This window comes from Panthera leo, chromosome A3 (assembly GCF_018350215.1).
Source record: "Panthera leo isolate Ple1 chromosome A3, P.leo_Ple1_pat1.1, whole genome shotgun sequence".
Classification (NCBI taxonomy): Eukaryota; Metazoa; Chordata; class Mammalia; order Carnivora; family Felidae; genus Panthera; species Panthera leo.
Window position 1 is genome coordinate 119,780,522 of NC_056681.1, and position 25,058 is coordinate 119,805,579.

At 55.5% G+C, this 25,058-nt stretch overlaps 1 protein-coding gene across 1 annotated transcript in view; it reads left to right on the forward strand.

Moving 5' to 3' along the window:
- The first annotated feature begins 8,125 nt into the window (after nucleotides 1-8,125).
- Nucleotides 8,126-25,058, forward strand: part of DNMT3A (DNA methyltransferase 3 alpha) — a 98,509-nt gene continuing 81,576 nt past the window's right edge. The window contains exon 1 of the mRNA XM_042933514.1: nucleotides 8,126-8,195. The gene's annotated coding sequence lies outside the window, so the exon portion shown is untranslated. The remainder of the gene's footprint in view (nucleotides 8,196-25,058) is intronic.

Here is a 25,058-nt window from a genome sequence, read left to right on the forward strand (position 1 = left end):
TCACAAAAACATCTGTACCCGCAAAGTACTGACACAAACACAGGTTTCCAGTCTTTTATCTTGACATTGAATTACACGCCCCACAGAGAGCCAGGTGGGCTGTGGGGTGGCTCAGCTGCTCCCCGGAGCCCATGAGACCCTATTCAGCAGGTAGTTCCTTTCTTTCCCCTTCCCTCTGGAGGAGCAGCGAAAGGGGGAAACGATTTGGGTGAGGGGAGGCTGCAGAAGAGAGAGGAAAGTTCTGTAAGGCAGGGTCACCCAGTCTGAGGGTGCAGGCCAGCAGCAGAGGGAGAGGGATTGAGGGGGAGTGGCCCCAGTCATCATGTTCTTACCCTCCACATACCTCCCCAGATACTGCCCTCTCGTCCCTGATGCCCTCACCTACCTAATCCCAACTGGCCTTCAGCTTGGCTTGTGTCTCAAAGGGATGACCTCTGATTTATGGAGAGGTAACACACACACACACACACACACACACACACACACGAAGAAAGAGACACACAGCCTGAAAGAAAAATGGTCAAAAATAAACTGATAGTTCTTAAATACAAAGGGCCCTTAAACATATGAAAAGACGATCGACCTCCTCAAAATGAGAGACATAAAAGGCACAATGTGTGGTGAGACCACTGCTCACCCACCAGGGGGACGGCATTCTCAACTGGCAACATGCTTTCTCATACATGGTCATGGCGGGAAGGCAAAATGCTACAACCCCTGGGGGTGATTTTTTTTTAACTTTTTGTTTAAATACAATCAAACTGGGGCTCCTGCCTGGCTCAGACGGTAGAGCATGCGACTCTTGATCTCTGGGTTGTAAGTTTGAGCCCCACATTGGGTGGAAAGATTTAAAAATAAAATCTTTTCTAAAAATGCATTAAAAATAAGTAAGAAGAACATCTTAAACTTACAGAAAAGATGCAAACACAGTAAAAAAACTTAATTTTTTCTAAACTTTTCATGAATGTGTCAACACATTGCCCAATAGCCTCCAAAAAACTGTAGTATATATTTCTTTCAAATACGGGCATTCTCTTTCACAATTAACTACAGCATAAACATCAAAATCAGGGACGTAACATTGACCCATTACTACCAGCTATCCTCAGACCCCATTCAACTTTCTCTTATTGTTCCAATAATGTCCTTTATAGCAAAAAGATTCCATCCGAAATGCACACATACACTTGTTATGTCTTTAGTTTCCTTTGATCTGGAAAAACTCAATCTTTCATTGACTTTTGTGACCTCGATATTCTGGAAAAACACAAGTCAGTTATTTTGTAGAATATCCCTTGTTTTGGATTTGCTAGGGTCTGATGGCTGTGTCCTCTCAAAAGCCATACGTTGAAACCTACCCCCCAAGGTGATGGAATTAGGAGGCGGTGCCCTCATGACTGGGATTAGTACCCATTTAAAAGAGCCCCCAGAGCGCTAGCTTGTCCCTTCCACCATGTGAGGACCCAGAGAAAAGATGGCTGTTTAAGCACCAGGAAGCCCTCACCAAACATTGAATCTGCTGGTGTGACAATCTTGGATTTTTCAGACCCCAGAGCTGTAAGAAGTGAATGTTTGCTGTTTATCGGCCACCCAACCCATGGTACTTCGTCACCACAGCCCAATGGATTAAGATAAGGTTTGTCTGATGTTTCCTCAAGATTAGATTCAGGTGATGCATCTTGGGTTGGAATATCAAGAGAAATTGTGCCCTGTTGTTCTCACTGCATCCTGTTAGGTGGGATACCATTTCAGCTTGGCTCATTACTGATGATGTTAACTTTAATCACTTGATTCAAGGGATGCGTTTCAGGTTTTTCCATTGTAAAGTCACTCTTTTTCCCTTTGTAATTAGGCAGTATTTTGTTGGGAAGTACTTTGAGACTATGTAAATATCCCCTTCCTCATTAAACTTGCGGTGTATTCATTTATTTCTAGCAGTGTGGACTGATAGATTCCTATTTTATTCAGTGTTGCTATCATTGATTCTGATGCTCAAATTTTCCCACATCTTGCCAGCGGGAGTCCCTCCCCTGGATCCCATGATTCTGTGAGCACTCCCTTACTTTTTTTTTTTTTTTTTTTTAATTTTTTTGCGCTTCCTTACTTTTAAGTGTGACGTGTTCTGGCCTCATCTCGCTCCTTGCTTGACCCATCTCGGGAATCTGCCATTTCTCCAAAAAAATTCAGTTCCTTTTAGTAAAGAATGGTATTTAGAAACTAAGATCTGGGCATGAGGTGTGCTCATTGCTATGGAGGTTTTAGTACTTGTAGGTGCTCTCAGTGAACAGAAAAATGGAAAATATAGGTAGATACACATACACACATGTGTATATATATATATGTATGTATATATGCATACATTTTACATCCATATTTATTTCCAGATCTGTCAACACACAGCGTGAGGCTCATGCTGGGGTGAGAGGTAGAGGCTGAGGAGTCTCCTGGGGGAAGGGGCTGAGCCAGCATCTCGAAACGGGGGAGGTTTATGACAGTTGCTGTGGGAAATCCAGTAAGAGGGTAGAAGACCTGAATAAAAGGACCGTGTATTGGCACACACAAAACCACACCGAATGAATTTGTGTCTTTCTGATTTTCTCTGTGAGTGAGAAGGATGACATTTTAAGGGTTACAAAGCATTTTCCTAGCCGCTCTTTGTATTTGTGCTTACGACTCCTGTGGGGGGCTGGCAAAGTGGTCCACCCAGTGCTTTGGGTCTTTGGGAGGGGGTGGCTAGTGGCTGGTCCATGGAATGCCCAGAAAATGAGCTGACTGGCCACTGGCTGAGGCCTTACGGAAGTGATCTCAAATTCCCAGAGCCAGGGATTGCTCAAGGTCTAAAGGAATCCCCAGGAAGCCATGATCGCGCCAAGAGGAAAGCTGGCCCTCCCCCAAAGAGACTTCCTCCCTGTAGGCCCTCCGGCCCAGCCATGGAGGACCATGAACCTCCATGAGATTCTCCCAGGACCCGCACCTGGATCCACTGTGGAGAAGTGGGTGTGGTGGAGGCCGCGGTCTGGCAACCCCTGAAGGCTCTTTCCCTTCTCCTCTTGCAAAGTCAGTCCTTACTGGGGATAATCTGTTTTCTGTCCGCCATCATAATTTCGGTGTTTTGGGTGGTTAAATTTGTAATTTAGCCACCGTTATAGAAAAGGAGCCACATCCAAACCTCATTGAGAGAAATGCACATTACTCAGAGATCCCGATTTTAGAGCTGGTCATGACTTGGACTATCTTCTTTTGGGAAGGAGATCAAGTGCATTTTTAGTTGTAGATGGCGTGGGTTCTTCATTTGAGGAGGAACATTTTAAAAATGTCTTTTTTATTGAGGTGAGATTCACATACCATCAATCATTGAAAAATGCACAATTCAGTGGCACGTTGATGTTGTATCATGTATATATGTATATACAACATGCGATGTTGTACAACCACCGCCTCAATCAGGTAGGCAGAGCATTTGGGAAGTGCTCACACGGGGAAAGAAGGATGCGTAACGTGTTTGTCCAGCCCCCTTCCTTGGGGGAACAGCTCTGCTCCTACTCCACGGGGTGCTGGCTGGATCCCTCGGCCCCAGCCACCGCCTGTCCTCACCTAGGGGGGTGGGCATGTGATTCATGCTATCCTACTGGCTGTAGAGCCGGGTTCGGGGTGGGCTTGTGACCAAAGCCGGAACAACCGGAGTAACCCTTGGAACTTGTCTGCTAGGCACGGCACCTTTAGTGAGGGTGGCGATGAAAACCAAAATGGGACAATTATGTGTCTCAGACCTTGAGGCTCGAGGTGGGGGAGGGGTCGTTCCTAAAGGACGGGGAGCTTTATGTCCTGGAAGCATGCGGGGGCTTCCTAAGGGAAAACGATGTTCTTCCCCTGGGATTCTAAGCTGGGAGGATGTATACCTGAGGCTGTTGGCTGCCATCTTGGGGTCTGTTTCGAGGAGGAGAGAAAGTGCCAAGGCAGTGGGGGAGCAGACAAGAGTGATGGAGACAGTGAGGCCTGGAGTTAACATTCGAGACCCTGGATTCACCTAGTCCTGAATCTCCAACCCTGGGTTTCCCAACTGTCTAAACTCTAAACTACTGAATCCCTTTGTTTGTTTAAACCAGTTTAGGCTGGGATTCTGTCCCGTGTGACTTGAGAGTCTTGACTAATATAACAACCCACATGGAAGGTAGGTGGAAGTGTCACCATTTGCTATAGATGAAGAACCTACGTGGATAGCGGTCCATGATGCAGCTCTCCTGGTGGGTGTGACGAGCGGTGAGTATTAAGATGGCCTGAGTGATGAGTCACTGTGGGGTTGAAACCACCGAGCGGGATGGAAGGTGAGCCGGGTCTGGACGTTAGGATGAGGTGCTGCAAAGGCAGGTGGAATGGTTTCGGAAGCCAACTGACGTGGAGGACATAAGGTCTACCGGGGTGCGGGGCCCAGGGTAGACTCTCATCTGAGTCAGACGTGTGGGAACCGAGTCTCACCCTCTAGAATCCCTGGGTGGAAGATGTTAGAGGAACATGTTGTCAGTGAAGGAGTTGGAAGGGCCCCTGCGGTAGTCATTGGTGCTGGTTGCTAAATACGTCTGATTCTCGCTGCTTTAAGGTCTGTGGTAGTGATTACTTCCTGGATCCTGAGAGCTGAATGGAGCCGTATGACTGCTTCCAGCCAATGAGTGACAAATGGCTCTTGTCAGTGTGATACTCTCCAGTGCTCTCCTTGAGATGGTGACTCTTCCGTCAGCCAGGGTCCCAGAATATTCCACGGACTCTACCCTTCTGCAGACTTGCCACAGACACGTAACAGGAACGAGAAAAGAAACTTACGTGATTTTTTTTTTAAGTAATATATCTAATAGATTTAATTTATAGTTGTACCATGCTCAACTTTTGTATTGTGGTAAAATATGTATAACATAAAATTGCCATTTGAACGATCTTTAAGTGCACAGTTCAGAGGCATTAAGTACATTCGCATATTGTGCCACCATCACCCCCCTCCATCTCCAGGACTCTCCCCATCTTCCCAAACTGAAGCTCTGGACCCACGAACACTAACTCCCCACTCCTCCTCACCCAGCCACCCCGCCCCGCAGCCCCAACTTCCTGGCAACTACCATTCTGCTTTGTCTCTGTGACTTTGACCACTCTATGTACCTCACGTAAGTAGAATCGCACAATTTTTGTCCTTTGGTGTCTGGCTTATTTCACTTAGCATAATGTCTTCGTGGCTTATCCGTGTTGAACAGGTGTCAGAATTTCCTTCCTTCTTAAGGCTGCATAATATTCCACTGTATGTAGGTGGTACATTTACTTATCTATTCGTGAACATCTTCACCTTTGGGCTATTGTAAACAAGGCTGCTATGAACGCTGGTGTACAAATGTCTAGAAGAGTCTCTTTCACAGAAGGGGAATTGCTGGGTCATATGGTAATTCTAGGTTTAATTCGTGTGAGGAACCATCACGCTGTTTTCCATAGAACTTTTGTGATTTTAAATCACCAAAACTTGGGGTTGTTTGTTATCGCAGGATAACCTAGCATATCCTGACCCACACTGCCCCTCGCCCCGGATAATCTAGGATCAACCAGGGTTCTGCAGGCCACAGTGGAACAGACAGAAGTGAGGGGGTATAGGGGCCCAAAGGCTAACTCGATCTGAGCCAGACCCAGTGTTACATGGGGTGTGGACCAGTAGGGTTTGCCACAACTGATATGCCTCTTCTTGGGACCACCTGGAGGGTCCTTCTCATGCCAAAGACATCAGGGCCACACTCTGGAACCAACCCTGTAGCCACATGGTTGCTTCTCACTGGACACAAACCCCTTCTAACATAGTCAGCTTGGGCCTCTTGACCCCAGCACCACAGATATCCAAGGTCACGCACATCATGGGCTCCATCATTATGGATTCCATCATAAATAGTACTAATCAGCAGAAACTTGTATTTGCCCTTCTTGATCCTGAGCATTTCAGCTTGTGAAGAGTAACTATAATGTGTTAAAAGTATGGTGTGGTGATCTCAGAGTCAGATGAACCAGGCTTTGAATCCTGATTCTGCGGCTTCCCGACTGCATGGCTTTGACTAAGCCTCAGTTTCTTCATTCGTAGAGTGAGGATAATAGAAACTACCACACAGAGTTGGCAAGGGCTAAGGGAAATGTGCCAAGTCTGGTGCCTGGTGTACAGGACATGCTCGGTAAACAGTCGCTATATGGGGGCACTATTCCGTAAGCCTTTGAGGAGGGGAGAGGTATGGTGCCATCTTTCTAAACATGGTTTTCCCCTTCGCCAAGCTTTAGACTATTTGTGGATGCCCGCCTTGACGTGGAAAGCAAAGTGGCAAGGAGCTTGCAATGTGCACCTTCATTCAACCGATGTTTATTGAGAACCTACTGGGTGCCAAGTGCTGGGCTACATATGTGGTTCCTATCCTCATGGAGGAAACAGTACAAGTTTCTAGAACTGGCCAGCTGGAGTCCATGCATACAGGGCCTGCCATCAGTGGCATGGGGGCGGGGGGACACTTGAGTGAGGCCAAGACAACTGTGTGGAGAGTGGCCTCTGACCTTGAGGCTGGGGAGTGGGGGAAGTGTACAGGATCTGGAAGCATTACAGAGCTTCCAGAAGGAAAACCTCTTGGATGAAAGTTCAGCTCTGTGTCTCAAAGAGTTAGGTAACTATCTGTTCCTGTGCCCTCCACGGGGTGAAGCTGGTGGGGGAGAAGGGAAAAGTAGGACTGGTTTCAGCAGCGAGGGCCTGAGTGCCCATTTTCAGTAGCCCCCACCCACAAGTGGGAGGGTGGGTGCCTCGGGAAGGGAGCACTCCATGTCCCGGGTGAGGGAACTCAGGGCACTGCCATGTAGCTGAAGTGCTAGGTGAAATGGGGGTGCACAGTGGAAGGGGCTGATGGAGGTACAGGCAGAAGTGGAGAGCCAGTCTGGGGGGACTGGGGGCCCGGCACCAAGCCTTAGAGGTAGCGATGAACAGAGGGTGGCTGTGCTGATGGAAGTAGACAGAGATGCCCCAAGTCAGAAACCAGGAGCGGGAGAACTCTCTGGGAAATGAGAACAACCCCCGCAGGGAAGGGGTGAGTAAGCGTGAGGGTGGAGTGTAGGTGTGCACAGAATCTTAGAGCTGGAAGGGATCTTCAATGTCATTTAGTTCAACCTCCCACCCCACGAAGTCTTTCAGTCTTCCACTGTCCAATTGAGGGCACTCAACTCTACTTGGACGCGTCAAGGTACGGGGAGCTCACTCCCTTTAAGGGGACTCATCCTATAGAGGTGCCCGAGCCTCTAGGACGGCCTGGATGGACCTGGCGCCCCGACCTTGGCCCTGTTGAGTGGGCTGGCCTCCACTCGGCGGCGGCACCTGGCGGGGGTGGCGGGTCGGGTGGGGATTGCTGTGCGGATGGGCCGGCGCTGCTGTCCCCAGCCCCAGTGCTGAGGCAGGCAGAGTGCAGTGGGCTCTGGTGGAGGTCGGGAGAACTGCAGGGTGAAGGCCGCCGGGGGCTCCACGGGCTGCTGGGGGGGAGGCACTGACACCGGCCCAGGGAGAGGAGGGGCCGCTGTCCCTGCGGCCAGTGCTGGATGCGGGGACCCAGCGCAGAGGCAGCGCCAGGTAGCGGGGCACCCCGCGGGGGGAGGGCTGCAGCAAGGCCCCCGGCGGAGTGGCCCGGAGAGCGGCGGAAGCTAGGTGCCCAGGCCCAGCGCAGGGTCGGGGCGCTGCGGGGTCTGGCCCTCCGTCTCGCAGCGTGCGGGGACTCCCGGCGGGGCCGCAGAGGCCGGGAAGTCGGGCCGAGGGCGCTAGGACCGGCCGCGCGCCCAGGCCGCTACCGCCGCGGCGCCCCGGGGCCCCCCAGTCGGCGCTGCCTCCCGGGCCGGCTCCGCAGCGCCGGGGCCGGGGCCAGCGCGGCCGCGGGGGGCGAGCAGCGGGCGGAGGCCTGGGCCCGCGGGCGGCCGGAGGGAGGGAAGGAGGAAGGCGGAGAGAAGGGGTGGGAGGGGGGGGACCCGGCAGAGGAGGCGGAGAGAGGGAGCGCGACAGCGAGAGCGGAGGGAGGGAGCGAGCGAGGCAGGCGGGCCGGGAGGGAGGGAGGGCGCGCGGGCGGCGGCGGCGGCGGCGAGAGCAGAGGACGAGCCGGGACGCGGCGCCGCGGCACCAGGGCGCGCAGCCGGGCCGGCCCGACCCCACCGGCCACACGGTAATGAGCGCCGCTGCTGGCGGCCCGGGAGGCCGGCCCGGAGGCGGGCGGAGAGGAGGGGAGGCCGGGCGGGGGGCACGGCGGCGGGCAGTGCCCGGCTTGGGGCACGCTCCCGGACCCCTGCAACTCGGCGCCGGGCGCTCGCGGGGCCAGGGCTGCGGGAGGGGACGGCGGGCCGGGCTGGCCAGGGCGGCGCGGGGGATTTGAGGGTTTGTTTATGTCCCCGCGGGCTCGGCAGGCGCCCCCTCCCGTCCCGCCCGCTCCCGGCGCGGAGCCCCCTCCCCGCCCCCGCCCGGCTCCGGGCTCAAGTTCAAGTCTATACAATGCCGCGGGGGGCCCCCTCCACCGCCGGCCTCAGCCGCGGTGCCCGGTTCGGCGCTGCCGCAGGGGCCCCGGCCTGGCCGCCCCCGCCTTCCGGGCCCTGCCCCCGCCCCGGGGCCCCGCCTGGGGCCTGCGGCCGGGGCGCTGGAGGGCGCGGACCCCGACCCGGAATGATCGGCTCCCGCCGCGGCCCGCAGGGAGCGGGGGAGGGGGCGGGGGCCGGGCCCCGCGCAGGCTCCGCGGCGGCGGCAGAAAATGGCAGCCTGGCACGACCCGGCCCCCCGCCCCTCCCCCCGGCTCCCGGCCCTCCTCGGCCCGGCGGGGCGGGGGACCCGGGAGGCCCCCGGGGGCGGGCCGAGGGGTGATCCGGGGGCCGGGCCGAGGAGCGCTGCGCTGCGATCCTCCTCCGGCCACCTGTGGCTGGGGGTGCGGGGTGCCAGCGGATCTGGGAGGGGCGGCGGGGGTGGGGAGAGTGCCACTCGGGGGGCACACCTCCCCGCGGAGGGCCAGGCGGCGCGCGGGGGGGACGTCGTGCCTGGCTCCTCCCTGCCCCCGCCGCGGGCCGTGGGAGCCGGGGCGGCGGCGGCGGCGGCGGCGGCGGCGGCGGCGGCGGTGGTGGCGGCGGCGGCGCCGCAGTGTGGGGGCGGGGCGGGGGCGGGCGAAGATCCCGGGCCCGGGCCGCTGGGGCCGGAAAACGCGGGGATGGGAGCTGCGGGCCGGGGCCGGGAGCGGCGCGGGTGGGGGCGCCCAGGGTCGCCCCCTGCAGCAGCACCCCCAGTCGCACACACTCACACGCACGCGGGCACACTCACGCACACGCACCCCCGCTGGGCCGGTGCAGACGTGTCCTTGAAAGCTTCGCATCTGCACAGTGAAGGACGAGGCCTCGCAGAGGCTGCCGAGCGGGGTCTTCGGCCCCGCGCCCCGGGAGACCCCGAGCTTCGGAGCCGCAGGCGGCCGCGGTCCGTGTCCCGCCCTCACCCCGGCTCCCCTCCCCCAGGCCGCCCTGCCCTCCCTCCCCCTCGGCGCGGACCGAGCTGGCGTGGGTCCAGGGCCCGCCCCCGGCCTCCCCCAGCCCCCCATCGCTGGGGCCCGCGGCCCTCGGGCTGCCAAACTGCATTTCGCTTTCCTGGAACCTCCCTTCTTGGGGGCACCCACTTCCCTCACTCCCCCCTCTGTGATTTCCCACTTTTCTCTCCATCCCCAACGTCCTTCCACCTCTCTCTACTGCAAAGCCAGTTGAGTAGGTGTTGCTGCCCTGGAAGGGGGCCGGGGGGGCTCGCTCAGTCTCATTGGCTTTCTTCCCCCACCCCCCCACCCCCGGCTCATGAGGGGAGCCCCCTGTGGCTGCACCTTGACCCAAGATGGCGTCCAGCACCCAGCTGGGCAGCCCCGGCCTGAGGGCGGGGGGAGGAAGGGCCGGGCCCCAGAGCCACGCCACGCGCCCCCTCCCAAACCAGCAGGGACAGGAGCCTGGGCGAGAAGCGCCCTCTGCCCTGTGACCCAGCTTGCCCCCCTCGCAGCCTTGCCCAGAGACTGCCATCAGCATCCCCGCGGGACTGTTCAGTCTTCATGTTTCACCCTGGGCTTGCCAGCGGCTGAACCGGCCTCCGGCCTCCTGGGCGGGCGGGCTGCGAAGGGATCCTGGGATCAGGTGCTGCTCTGCTGTGCCTCCTCCCTTCCAGGCAGATGTGACAGCTGCAGCCAGGGAAGCTTTTCTCCTTAGGCGTTGCTGGAGTGTTAGGACTGGCCTGTGGGATTTGGGGAGCCCAGCTGTCAGGCGGAGGGACCCTCTTTGGGCTGTCTTCTCTGCTGGCAGGGGCTATCTTCTGGTGGTTGAGTAAACCCCCGGGGTTTGGAGACTTGGGTTGTCAGGAGGGAGTCCCTGCTAGGTTTCTGGGGTAAGGTGGTCCTGCTCTGCCTCCGGGTCCCGTTGAGCCCCCGGTTGAGCTGTTTGACAGGCAACTGTGTGAAAGTGTGAGTCTGCGTGTGTGTGTGTGTGTGTGTGTGTGTGTGCGCATGTGAGTGCATGCGCTGCACCCAGGCAGGGGCCCACAAACTTGTGCGGCGAGTCTGGCACCTGCCCGACTGCCTCCCTTCCCGGGCCCCACTTCTTTGGGCCCTGGCTCCCTCTCTGCACTCTTGTCCAGCTGCTTGCTTGGTGCTTGTCTTCAGCTACTCCTCAAAGCTCAGGCTGACCGAGGCTCTCCTCGTTTTCCATCCCTGGCGTGGGGTCTGCAATGAGAGGTCGGCCTTAGGAAGGTGAATTCCTAATTCCTTCTAGATTCCCTGAGTGCCGGGTGCACAGTGCAAGGACTGCCCACCCCCACCCCCCCAACCCCAGCACTGGAGAAGACGACCGGACTGTGGCCATCTGTCAGGGTGTCTGCGGACAGGATTCCTCTGTGGGGTGGGGGTTGGACTGGAGCTTGGAGGTCCATTCCAACTTTGAAATTCTATGGCTCTGATTCTAGTGGTGGAATTTCAGACCCAGGAATGGGGGCGGGGTGGTCTGTTTTCACCACATGGCGGTAATCCGGAAAGGCTTCCAAGGAGAGGAGGTCTGAGAGAGCAAGGCCTCCTGGGGGATGGGCCTTTGAAAGGAGAAGGTGGTGTGAGGGGTGGGGGCCCTGCAGGGAGACAGGTTTGTCACAGGTGACTCCACAGAGGCTGTAAAAATGCAGCCTCCAGTTAAACCTTCACACGTGTGTGATTTACGTGTAAATCTGTGTGTGTGCATAATTTCTGAGGGTTTTGTTTTGCTCTGAGTCCAATTCACAGTATGCCGACTCCCTTGTGGGTATTTTCCTATCACAGTCACACACATCACTGCTGATGGTCCTCTGAAAAAGGCCACAAGGGAGACAGGACTTACAAAATACTTGCCCAGGGTGACCTGGCCCCTGGGGAACTTACACTGTCCCCCGCTCCAGCTCTCCGGGGCTGCTGCTCTGGGTGACCGTCTCTCCCGTAAGCCTGTGATCTCCACAGGACAAGGACCTTGACTCGGCTGCCTCTGGGTCCCCCATCAGACATTTAGTGGGGCCTCCATGGGTGTCTGCTGAATGGCGGGGGAGTTTGCTACACATCTGTGTTTTTGGTCCCTGTCCTCTCCCTAGCCGTGGCCAGGCAAGGCTGCGTTTGTTGGAAGCACAGAAGAGCTTCCTCAGATCAGTCTCACTGGCTCCTGAACGAACGGGTCAGTTAAGAATAGACCACCCACTCCCCATCCTTGGGCCTGAAATGTTACCATTAGAATACGAGCCTTACAGTTTAGGGTTGAAAGAGAACTTGAAGCTCTGAGAACACTTAGAGCTGAGTTGGGGGCTGTCTGCGTGTGGGGCCTGGCTGGGCTTGGAAGTGCTACCCTGAGCCTGAGGCCAGAAGAGCCAATAATGGCCTGTCACGTGCTCCTGCTCCTTTCCTTCGTCACTTCCTGCTGCCTGTAGGGGCCTGGGGACCCTGACTCGGGTGTCCGGCGCCCTTGGGGATTGTTTCCACTTCCATTTTGGTATCTAACGGTGGAGTCAGTCAGGAGTCTGCCTCCACCTGCCCTTTGAGGCTGGGCATCTCTATGGGCCTGAGTTTGGCCGCTCTTGGGGGCTTTCATGATAAACTAAGGTGCCAGATTCCGTTCCCTGCAAATCTTGAGGGCTTGTTTTTAGTCCTTTCTCTCCTTGACTGTTTTTCCCTAAAACAAAAGAAAACAAAATAACAAATCTGAGGCTCATGAAGTGTCACAGGTGTGTGTGTGTGTGTGTGTGTGTGTGTGTGTGTGTGTGTGTTCAAGCCTGCTTCCACTTGGCTGAGTGTTCTGGGCAAGACAGGGTGTGGTGCACGTGTGTCTGTGTGTACTTCTGTGTACACGGTGTGCAGCCGCGTGGGGAGGGATATGACTTGCTTAGACATGAGCCTGTTTCGAGGCAGCCGAAGTGAGCCCCCCCCCCCCCCCCCCCCCCGAGACAGCCGCTTCCCTGCTGTGAGATCTGGGGCAGCTAACTTAATTTCTCTGTGCCTCAGTTTCCTCACCTGTAACGCGGAAATGAGACGAGGCTCTCGTCAAGGTGGTGGTGAGGATTCCAGGAGAGAGAGTGCACTGCCTTAGCAGAGAGCCAGGGCTCAGTGTTAGGCAGCTGTGACTGTCTTCATCACGTGGGCAGCTTGGGTTGGACCGGCGCTGCAAAGCGCTCTGGGAAGCCTTGTCCACCCTCCTCTTTTGCCTCTTTTGCAAAATCTTGGACAAAGGAGGAACGTGCTGATTCTGATTGGATAATCTTCAGAGGTGGAGGCCCCTCTGTGCCACTTAGCTGTCTGTTCCTGAGTGTAATGGATCCCATTGTCAACAGGTTGTCTTTGTACCCACCTTCGATCCCTCACGCTGCAGTTCCAGGCTTTATTCTCAGCCTGTCTTCAGTGGCCCATGTGTGTTTGCTGAGCATTTCCCGTGGGCAAGGCCCTGGGCTAGGATTTGAGGAGACAACAGAGTGAGTTTACGATGAGCCCAACTAATTAATGACCACAGACCGAGGTCACAGGAGAGGGAGAAATAAAGTGCTCAAAGGACGGTGAAGTCACAACCATCTGAGGTCGTCCGGGAAGGCTTCCTGGGGGTGGCGCCTGAGAGGGGCCTCAAAGCACTGAGGTGGGGTTTCCAGGCTGAGGGGAGGAAGCCAGGCTGCTGGGGGGGGGGGGGCGGCGGTTGGGGTGGCTGGAGTGTAGAAGAGCCGCTGGGATGTGGGATAGGCCTTGGCTGTGCTGGGAGCCAGACGGAGACCCCATATTGATTTGAGGAGAGCGGCCCCTGTGCTCTAACGCCTGCGTGGCCTGTGGACAATGGCTTTGAACTACCCTGCTTATAGTGGCTTTGCAAGGTGGGGTGGGGAGAAGACAGGCACAGAAGGGAGGGCAGGGAAGGGGCCAGCTGATTTCATTTGGTATAGGCTCTTAATGATTTCTTTATATTCCAGAGACTAGCACTTAAGAGCTCAGACTTGGAGGGAAACAGCATATTTAAATCACACTAACCCCAGGGGGGCTGTGGCCATTAAGGGAAACACCAGTTGGGGTAAGGATTACATGCCAGTGACAGCAACCATGGTATGAATGGGGAGGAGGGGGGGGGGTCCCTTGCTTGGCCTCCCATGGCTTCCCCTAACCCAAGCTGAGGTGCCCTGGCATCCAGAACATTCCTGCAAGGGGCTGTGAGTAGGAAGGGGATGGGGGCAGGAGAGGCTGACTCTGCCCTTCCCTCCAGTCTCCCTCCCCCACACGCAGCAGAACTGAGAGCCCAAAGCCCCCAGCTGGGGGTGAGGGTGGGCGTGAGTGGGATATGACCAAGGTGTGGCTGCAGGTGCCTGGCAGCCCCCAGCAAGGACAGCCAGTGCTCAGGGCCCTCCAGGCCACGTCTCCCTTGCTGATCACATCAAGCCAGGCCTGTCTGGAGGACAGCGACAGGGGGAGGAGGTGCAGACGTCTGGGGCTTTCCTAACTGAATCCCAGTAGGGAGTGGAATTTTTTTCAACCATAGCTCAGCATTGTCCACTCCCATCCTGCTGTGGTCCCCTCTGACCCCTAAGGCTTCCCAGCCTTATTTACTTCTATAACCAGTTTCCTATTTTCTCTTTCCTGCGGTCATGGCCCTGCTCACTGTCATCCCTATTGATCTTTCCTCTCTGTTTCCGTTTCAAATGTCAAGGTCATTTTTATTCTGAGCCAGTTGTTAGCTGCCCTGTCTGGGTGCACCGAGGGGACGGAGGACCGTCTGTCTCTGCTAGTAAGCGGAAGGTCGGAACTTGGGTGTCCTGACTCCCAGTCTAGTACTCTGCCTGCTGGGCTGTGTGGATGGATCTGGGCTTTGGTGCAGATGTTCCGGACCTAACAGATCGTCTAGATCCCTGTGTTTCAGTGGTGCTTACTTGAACAGGTGAAAGATGCTCAGAGGGGACATTATGGGACAATGGGGTCAGATCTATGGTTTACTGAGCCCTAGACTGGACGTGGGCCATGTCATGGTGACTGTTTGGGAATGCTGGGGCTTGGGGCTCTGGAAGTGTGCCCCCCCCCCCCCAGAGGTTCCCCAGAGGACCCTGAGAGGGGCCAGGGAGGGCACCCAGGCCTGTGCCTGGCGGGTGAGATCTTCTAACACTCCAGCAAACGGTACCTGTCGGGCAGGGACTTCTTGAGGGAACGGTCCTGTGTGATTAATTTTAGAAATCCTGGAAAGGTAAATACATTTGTGGATAAAGGGGAATCTAAATAGACCTAAGTCTTTGAAATGAGGTCGTAGCATGTCTACTCTGATGTGTTAAATGTCCGTGATACGGTGCTGGGTTACCCGCAAAAGCAGGGTGCAGAGTGTGATCTTGTTTTTGTAAAATCCCTTAAAAGAAATACAAATATACGTGGACAGAAAAAGTTGCTCTGGAAGGACACACAGCAGACCTGTCAACAGAGACTTTGCCTTTTTTGCTTTATATGCTTTATACGTCTTTTGTAATCTTTGGAAAAATGTAAACACACGTGTGTTGCTTTCTTAATGACAACAACAAAAATAAATAAAAGCACACTTTTGAAAGCTTCTGGAAGAATATGAAAAAAATTGAGTCGTGCCAGGCCTGGGAGAATGGCTTTTTTTTTTTTTTTTTTTTTTTTTTTTGGTAATGGATAAGATACGGGCTTGGAGACTGACAGCAAAGGGTAGAGCCACTCAGGTACCTGTCTTTTCCGGAAAGGTTGCAGGAAGAAATATTGCAGACGCTCTAGGCAAAGGCCTGGGCTAATAGGGATTGGGTGAGAGTGGAAAATAGGCAGCTGGCTGAACTCTTGGTCCATGCCAGGGCCAGTGGACTGAGTTAGTTTTCTAGGGTGGTGACTAGAACTCTCAGTTCACCCAGGATGGCACACAAGTCATCGAAGATCTTCACAGAAGGCTTCGATCTGGTGGCTGTTGTGGCCCAAATGGTCCTCTGGGAACCGGAGGTATAACCAGGCCCTGGTCCCAGTACGGAGCTCAGGGGATCCAGCCCTGGCATAGCATGGACAGCGTGGGGAGCCGCACACAGGGAGGACAAAATAGGGCTTCAGGAGACCCCCAAGAGGGATGGAGGGGGTTCTGGAGAACTCATCCAGCATGTGCCCAGCTCTGTGATCTGGAGGCCCATGAGTGGGTGGCAGTGACCCCGGTGATGGGGTGGAGAGGTGAGGAACGGCAGGTACAAATTCCTCGGCCTGTTGCTTGGCAACAGCACCCACCTTCCCCTTCCACAGCCTCCTCCTCCGGCCCTACCCCCGCACCCATGGGTGCCCTCTTGGAGTTCGCTTTCCACTCTGAGGCCGCCCCTGTTTAACGTGACTTGAGAAAGGGTATGCGGCCTTGTTTGTCTCTGCCCCCCCCCCCCCCCCCCCGGATTAAGGCAGGAAGATAAATACGGTAACGTGTGCTGCAAGCAGGCACAGAATGTGTCCCTCTGCCGCACCCCCCGCCCCTCAGCCCCAGGCTGGTAGGGGGACGGATGTGCTGGGCAAAGCAGAGCCCTGGCAGGCAGGGGGCGGGGGCACACCTTGAGCATCTCAGCCCCGCTACCACTCACTCACCGCGGGCCCTAATGTCTCTGTGCCGCAGGCCCTGCATCTGTGAGACGCAGGGAGAATAGCCTGCCCACCTTCCCGGGGTTGCCCGCGTCGAATGAGATACTGTATGAAAACCAGCTGGCGCTGTCCCCGACACGCTGTAGGTGGTGAGGAGATGTGCGTTCCTTTGTTTTAAGTGGGGTCATGACAGGGCTGCATGAGGGTGACGGTGGGCACCGGGTGAGATGACCCCCGTGAAGGCCTTGTTGCTCTGTACGACCCTACAGATGTCTGTCGTTCTCGCTGTCGGGGTTTCAGGGCCTCCTGTGGGAAGCTAAGATTCAGCGGGGTGGTTGATCTGTGAGCCCTCTGGCCCTGGCCGCCTGATCTCTGGGCCTTTCATCTGGATGCGCTAACTTCAGTCTTGTCGGAGTCCGTGCCCGCTGGGGACCTCGAAGGGCCCCTAAGCCCTGGGCCTCTCTCTCTCCCTGCCCTCTGGTCTCTTTGGGCCCAGAGCAGGCAGTGACCTCTCTGCCGGGTTCTGGCCCTGCCCCCTGGCCTGGAGGCGTGGGAGGCTCTAGACCACAGCGGGCTGGCAGCTGGGACCCAGCGCTGGTTCCTAATGGTTTCATGTCCAGCAACAATGGTGGTGCCTATTGCCATCCTCTGTCCGGGCCTGGTTCCCCCCGCCCATCTGCTGGTGGCCTGAGGGCCTGCCTAGTACTGGAGGCTCAGCTGGGAAGCCCAGTGGGGCCGGGCCGTTGCTTCTGTGTTTTTTCTGTCAACACCCTCCACACAGCCTGGACTCCGAGAGAGCCGGGTTCAGCAGAGTGAGATGCCAGGGCCCCGCCTTGGCAGGTCTGGCAGCATTCGAGTTTTCTGTCCAGAGGTCCTTTGCTTCAGATCCTCAAGTCACGTTCATCTATTCATTTATTAAAGACCTACTACGTGCCAGGCACTGGCCACAAAGATGAGAGAGGCTGAGCCGGTCCCTGTGGGCTGAGCCCACAGTAGGTGAATCTGACCAGGATGATGATTATTATCTGGCAGGGGAGTGGAGGAGTGGAGAGAGCTCCGGATACCACAGGGGCTCAGACGTCTCATTAGAAGGGGAGAGAAAAACAGCAAAGGCTTTTTTTTTTTTAATTTTTTAATTGAAATTTAGTTGACCTATAATATTAGATTAGTTTCAGGTGTACAACATAGCGATTCGACAATGACAGACATTATGAAGTGCTCATCAGGATACTGTTCTAAAGGACGTGATGCTTGAGCTGAGTGTCAAAGGGCAGGGAGCGGTCAGCCAGGGGGTCAAGGGCATTTTCTGACGTCACGGGATGTGAGGAATGGTGGGATGCGGGGTGGAGCTGGACCACGGAAGGCTGGGGTGTTATCCTCTGGCAGATGTCGAGCTTGGAGTAACATGTCCACGTTTATACCCGAGCGGGGGGGTCCAGGGGCCTCGAGGCAGAGAGACTGGACAGAAGGAGGGGGGCAGGGAGCCTAGTCAGAAGGGGAGTGGCAGTGCAGGCATGGAGGTGGGGCTAGAGGCTGGGCAGTGTCACCTGGCCAGCTGTGTGGGGGGAGGCTACAGCCACTGAGAGGGCACCGGTGGGGGGAGCCTGGGGGAGCCCTGCGGAGGCTTCCCATGGGGGACAGGACTGGGGCTGGAGGGAGGGACAGGGCCCAGCATGATGGATTAGAAGGGCCGGCACATTTTCTTCCGTAGCTGGTAGCAACTTCTGTAGACTTTTCGGAGGGAAGTAACTGGGGGCTACTGATGTTTGAGGGCCTGAGCCGGACCTTGCTCGTCTCAGGAGCCCCCTCAGAAGATGAGCCTTAATGCCTAGGCTCTGTCCCCGGGCTCCCTGGCTGCAGGGCCCCGGGGTGAGTCCCTTCACCCTGGAAAATGGTACGCGAATTGCAGAGTTGGCGTCCACCCTTCCCTTTAAGGCAGGGCTGCCGAGATAGGTGGGGATAAGCCGGGGACAGCAGTTTGGAGAAGCAAACGAGAAACAAACAAAAACCATTTCTCTAAGATAGAAATGAATCTGCCTGTCGCAGGAAGGGCCATTTCCAAAGACCTTCCAGCAAAATGACGTGAGCTGAGTTAGCACCACTGAGACGAGAGGCAGCGTGGCATCGTGCCAGGGCCAGCAGACCCGGTGCTGGACAGACAGGGGTCTCAGCTTGGCCCTGCCACCTCCTAGCCGCGTGCTTGGGCAGATCACTCCATGCTTCTCAGTCTCGGTTTTGCCATCTGCAAAGTGGAGACAACCTCACAGGTTTGTGTTTGCTTCTTTGAAACGCTGCTTCTTGCGCTAACCCTGGATATTTGATGTCACTCGTCACACATTTTATGTCACTCGTCTTTGAAAAGAATCCTTATGCAGTTGGCCTCACAGGTGTTCGAGAATTAACATTCAGCTGCGCGTGTTCCCTTCTGGTGCTGTGGAGGCACACACGTGCGCACCCCTTCCTTCCCTCTCTCAGCGGCTGAGTTACTTCTTGCGCTTTGCCTCCAGGAGGCCCGTGTCACCTGCCCGCAGTCAGTTTTGAGGAGTTCCCTGTCCTGGGAAGGTCCACGTATCACGTTCCATTGACTCTCCTGTTTCTCGAGCCTGGGTCACCCCACTGTATTTGAAGAGCGTCTAGTGGGCTAAGTGGGAATCAGGGGAGTCGGTTCCTTTTCTCTTTAATAAAGAGGGGGCAGGACTGTCCACGGCCGTGTGGACAAGAGAGGGAGAAGCTCTGCACCGTGCGGGGCCTGGGCAGTGGCTGGCTCAGTGTGCCAGGAGGAGGGGTGTAGGGCCCTGGTGGCGTCTGCAAGGTGAGCTTGGGGTGGCCTTGTCTGGACAGCGAGGCCAACTTCCTCGTGAGTGGCCACGCCATGGTGACCATTGGCTGTATCGTGGCCCCTGTGACGTGTAGCCACGGCTGCGGGGAGACCTTGGGAGGTCAGCCTTCTGGTGGAGGCTCTGGCGGGAAGATGGCGTCTCGGCCTGGGCTCCCGTGGTGGTGATGTTGGCTGGAAGGCCTGGGCCAGAGTCAGGCTGGCTCTGGCTGGGGCAAGAGGTTGGGGTGGGGACCACGATCGACTTCAGAGTGGAAAGCAATGTTTCTCTGGTTTGTACAGACCTGTGCTTGCACCCTGTCAGAGGGATGGCCCTCTGGAAGCCGGGCGTATATGGACGGAGGGTGTGGTGGTGTAATCAAATGAAACATACAGCATAATTCATCTGGCATGCCCTTAATGGTATGCATAATTGTGCTGCATGGTAATTAGGTGTAAATGGTAAGCAGTTCACATAAATGTTTTTGTAATTGGTATTAATTTTGCAGAGGCAAACTAAGTGTATGCGGTTTTCTCTTCTTGCTCGGTTAGTTTTCTAGCACAGGCAATTCCTAGCTCTTGGAGGAATTCTATTGCAAATGTTTGTTTATCGGGCAATGTTTTGTGTTTTCTATCAGAACAATGTTATGAATGGTTATGAGGTTCCCAAGCTGGTTTCCAAATGCCTCTTTGGCCCATACAGTAGGTGAAATGTGTGATGCATGTGCAGGGGGCGCCTGGAGCGTGAGGAGAGAGAGAGAGAGAGAGAGAGAGAGAGCGAGTGTGTGTGTGTGTGTGTGTGTGTGTGTACATACGTGTCTGTCTATATATGTGTGTCTCTGCGTGTCAGTGTGTGTCTGTATCCGTCTGTGTGTGTGTGGAGGGGTGAGTGTCTGTGTGTGTCTGTGCACACACGCATCTGTCTGTATCTGTGTGTGCACATGCATGTGTATCTGTGTACCCGTGTCTGTGCACACACGCATGTATATCTGTGTATGTGTGTGCATGCATCTGTCCTTGTATACATGCCCGTGTGTGCACATATGCACCTGTCTGTGTGTATCTGTGTGCACACACGTGTGTGTGTGTGTGTGTGTGTGTGTGTGTGTGTGTGGCCATGATGATGGCTTTGGGGCCCTGGTGAAGAGGTTGCCCATACTTGTGGCCAGGGGCCTTGGACTGGGGGATTAGGGGCAGACGAGGGCTTTAGCTGGGAGAGATGACTCTGGGTCAGGCCACCATGAGCGACAGGCACTTGTAGATGTGATCTTAAGCCAGAGTCTAGGTTTTCTAAGGACACTTCACTGGCCTTTTGCCCTGATTAATCACATAATACTTTTTAAAAGACTTAACATTTATTTAGTGCCTACTGTGTCCCAGGCGCTGTGCTAAAAGCTTGACTTGGATTCTCTCATATCCTTTGTTTGTTTGTTTGTTTGTTTGTTTGTTTGTTTATTTTTGAGACAGAGACAGAGCGTGAGCAGGGCAGGGGCAGAGAGAGAAGGAGACACAGAAACTGAAGCAGGCTCCAGGCTCTGAGCTGTCAGCACAGAGCCCGAACCAGGGCTTGAACTCACAAACTGTGAGATCGTGACCTGAGCCAAAGTCAGATGCTTGACCGACTGAGCCACCCAGGCGCCCTGGATTCTCTCATATCTTAAAATAGGGGCTCCTATTCACTCCACTGCACAGACCAGACACCGCAGCCTGTGTCCGTGACTGGCAGGGCCAGGGTTTGAGATGGAGTCTGGCTGAGCCTCCCTAGGGCTGAAGTTGGGTGGGGGGGGGAAGGCGGTGAGAGGCCCCAGGGCTGCTGCCAGGGGCTAGTGACTCCGAGAAGCACTGCCCAGAATCTGGAGCTCTACTTCCTCCCCTCGACCCCCTTCACAAAACGTTTGGTTTTGGTTGGGGCAGAGGGTGAGGAGAAAGCAAACCAGGGACAAGTGAGTAGTTCATGTAGCAACAGGTGGAGAGGAGCTGTGCCCCGATAGCAGCTCCCAGGCCCTGAAGACCTTTTCAGGGACATCTTAATTGTGGCCTGGAAGGGGGTCAGCTGGGTGATCACTTGATTTCGGAGGAGGGTGAGAAAGCGTGAGTGGAAGAAGCATGTGCGTAGATGGTGGGGAGAGAGTGGCAACAGGCCATGTGGGGACTCAGCCTCCAAGGGCCCGGAGGGGTGTGGGAGGCCATCCCCCCTTGCTTCCTGTGGTTCACTGACACCCTGACCTAGGACCCTCATGACCCCCTTCACCCTGTGCATCTGGGGGCCAGTGGGGCCTGTAGACCCCACAGCAGGTGTATGTTCTGGCCTGGGAAAGGTGGTGCAGGAAGCCAGGAGCTCCCGCAGGGGGCCTCACTGTGGGCAGAGTCCCTTGGGGGGCTCTGCTGAGCGACCCCTGGAATGGGGCTTGTGGGGGGTCACTCGGGGCACCGCAGCACTGTGCTGGGGATGTTGCAGCTGCCTGGGAGTGATTTCACACAGTCCTCTTTGCCTCAAGGGTCACCCGGAACAGGGAGGAGGGGGGAGGCAGCTGTGAGCTGTCTGGGGGGACAGCAAGGTGCAAGACATGAACTCTGACCTCCTCTGTTTGGGAAAGCAGACACACGCATATACACATGAAAAGCAAAATGACCACGTGACAGACACTGATTAAAGACCACTGGATGGGTGGTCGAGGAGAAGCAGTGGGCATAGGGGGTGCTGAGGGACGGGGGGAGGGGACTCCCTCAGAGGAGAGGACGGGGTGGGTGTAGTCACAGGTGTGGGAACGGAGGGTGTGAGCTGGGGGACAGTGACCGGCCCTGGAATGATGGGGTCGGCTGGGAAGGTGGGGGGTGAGGCCACGCGGTGGTGAGCCATCCGTGTAGGTCTGGACCAGGGTTCAGATTTTACTGTGCGTGAAAATCATAGGCCCGATGGAGTTTTAAAAAAAATAACGGCTGAATTGAGATATGATTCACATACCATACAATCCACCCGTTTAACGTGTGCAATGCGATGGTTTTTAGTACATTCACAGAGTTGTGCGACCATCACCACAGGCAATCTCAGAACGTTTTCATCAGGCATCATAGGTTTTGATGGAGGAGGCCACGTGCTGTGGAAAATCTTTGCTGAGAGGCCGGGGTGGGCGGTAGATATGCGAGAGGCAGGGAGCCCCGTCGTAGAACATCCACCAAGGTCGAGACCTGTGGCACAAAGGGCCCGGAGGGCGGAGGTGGAGGATAGAGGCCCGAGGACAGGATCAGGTGCCGGGTGGACTGAGGAGGAAGGGGGACCTCGGTTCTCTTCAGGCTTTGGGACTTCGGCGGCCGAGGGGGGGTGGTGCCACTACCGCGTAGGGAGAGAAGCCAGAGGAAACATGAGGCATCTGGATCTAGAAGAGTGGGATTTTAGGTGGTTGCAAACCAGCCAGGTGGAGATGTCCAGAAAGTGAGGGTCTGTACTGACCCCGGTGCCTGAGCATCTCCGCAGAGGGGACCGCGTGCCCCACGGGGGTGCCCGCCGTGCAGTAATAGCTGCCCCCCGAGACAGCAGAGGGGCCCGAGGGGTGGGAGAGTCAAGGGCATGGAGCCAGGGGGAGGCATGGGCAGAACTGAGAGCCAGAGAGCCGACTGGCTTGGAAGCTTCCAGAAGTAGGGTGTCTTGTGGCTCAGCAGTGGCACTCAGTAAACGGTGGCCGATCGAGTGCTTGAAGCAGGGTAACGGTTAGCTGGCGAGGAGGCTGAATTGAACTGAAGGACCATGAGGATGGAAAATGGTCCTTTGAGGCTGTGCGTGACCGTATCAGAGTCCATTCAGAAGACAGAAAGCACATCGTGATCCGAACAGGTTTTACTATCAAGACGTGTTAACTACAACTGGGGTTGGGAGTAGTGAGAGACCGGCCGGTGAGACGTAGAACGAACTACAGAGAATCTAGAAATAGCACGTGTGAGACCAGCCGCTTCCCCGGGGGTCACCATGGAGCGCCCGGGGAAGAGGCCCACGCCGGGGCCGATATCCCGACCTGGATGGAGAGGGCACGGCTGTGGCTCCCTGGATGACAGGGAGCTGACTGTGGAGACACGTTGGAAGACCTTGCTGGAGACTTGCCCCTGGAACTCACTGGAAGCCATCCTTTGGGTCCCAAGGAAAGCTACGCATGGGTCACACTGCCACTAAACTACCCAAGGGGAGTGTCGGGTGGAGATGTTGGCTGCTGCCGGCTGTTAGGCACTCCCCAGACCAGGCGCTTCAGAAGCCCCCTCGCTGCAGGAGCCGGGGCCTGGGAAGTTGTGTACAGAGCTCCGGGAGAGCACCCCAGGTCTAGGAAAGAAGACTCCCTTTTCTTCAGTGTCCCTCCAGTACCCTCTGGTGGCAGAGTCTAATGCCGTGCCTACTGGCAGAGGAGAAACACTTCAAGGGCCTGGTTGCATTTTCACCGAGCAGGAAGTGAAGGATGAATAAATCGCTAACTGGCAGTCTACCTACCCCTTTGGCCGCACAACTGCATTTGCACCTTTCACACCTATTTGGGCTCCCCTACAACTACAATCGAAGCCGTGTTTCTACCTAGCAAGACACGGCAAGCAATTCTTCTCACCCTTTCCCCGAAGAGTCCCACTAAGCACTGGATCAGCCACTGTCTACGTGAATGAATAGCTTCTCAAGTTCAGCCACAGTGCCACTGACTATTCTGTTACCTAAAGACTAAAGTATAGGGGAGGCTGGCTGGCTCAGTCGGTGGAGCATGTGACTCTTGATCACAGGGCTGTGAGTTCAAGCCCCACGATGGGTGTAGCGATTACTTAAAAATAAAATCTTTTTTTTTTTTTTTAAAGACTAAAGTATAAATTTAACTTCCAACAGCTTGTATATGAAATAATGGGAAGAAGGAGGAAAAAGAAGAAAAACGGTTACCATGTACAAATAAACACGTATATGTATCCAGTAAATAGAAAGTACACAAAACTACTACTGTTTTCATTTCTGTGTTTGTTCCCAAGGCCACATTTGATGTCTGGCTCCTTTCTCCCGTTATCCACCCTAGATTTCCTCTGTGCTCTACTGGAATGTCAGCAGGCCAGGCTTCTTTTACCTGGTGCAGGGGCCCGAACCTTGATTCTCGAAGGATCCGAATCCCTCGTTGGTCTGTCTTTTATGTTGTTGTTATTGTTACTCTAGTTTTTCCATTAACCCTAACTTTGGGGCTTGGAAGTTCTAAGAGGTGACTGAGAGAATCCTCTGGATTCCGGATGTGGTCTTCCTTGTCTCTGTTACGAACCAGCAACTCAGCGGTGTGGTAACTAGGATCGATCACCCAAGCCAGTGGAGTAACTCCTTTTTGGGGGCTCTTGGTTCAGTGGCGCAGGGGTCCAAAAAATGCCAGGCTGTGGACTTGCTTTCCAGTGGAACCATGGTGGTGTCCCCTTCGGGGATTATGACATTTCGCACTCCTTGACGCTTTCAGAGACAGGAGGTAGGGGCCACAGGCAGGGGTCAACAGGGAGTAAGTGAAGAGGTCCCGGAGCTGGCAGGTGTGGACCATGGGCTACCTCCAGGGGAGGACAGGACCGGACCCACGCTCACGGCTGCTCAGACAGCAGGCCCCGCCAGGGCCCACGTGGCTGATTCTCATGTGGACCCTCGGCCTGGCCACCCTGGCTCTCTGATCCAAGGCCCGGGACGCCCATCTGACTGCTCCAGCACCCATGGCTCCCCACAAGTCAGGCATCTCCTGACCTGTCACACTCAGAATTGCATGCTCCTTAACGGAAGTCTGTACTGGTTCTTTTTAATGCCCAAGGACAACTTCGGCTCCTTACCAGCATCTATTTTGGGTATAAATCTTTTTTTTCCCTCCTTGCTTTCGGGTCTGTGTCATGGTAACCATTAGTATGAGCACAGGAGTCTGATTCAACTCATCTCTGCCGGTGTTGCCACCATCGTGGCAGCAGGTTTGGTGTGATCATAAATGCTCACACTGGTGGTGCCCTGGCCTCGAGGGGAGTGTGACAACCACAGGTCATCTTGTTGTGACTCCAGAGCCAGACAGATGGGCTTTGAAGTGGCAACAGGATGGCAGGACTGTTGGCCTGTTGCCAATGGCTTTTGGTATTCTCTGTGCAGCTGGTGGTTTGGATGGGAGGGATGTTTC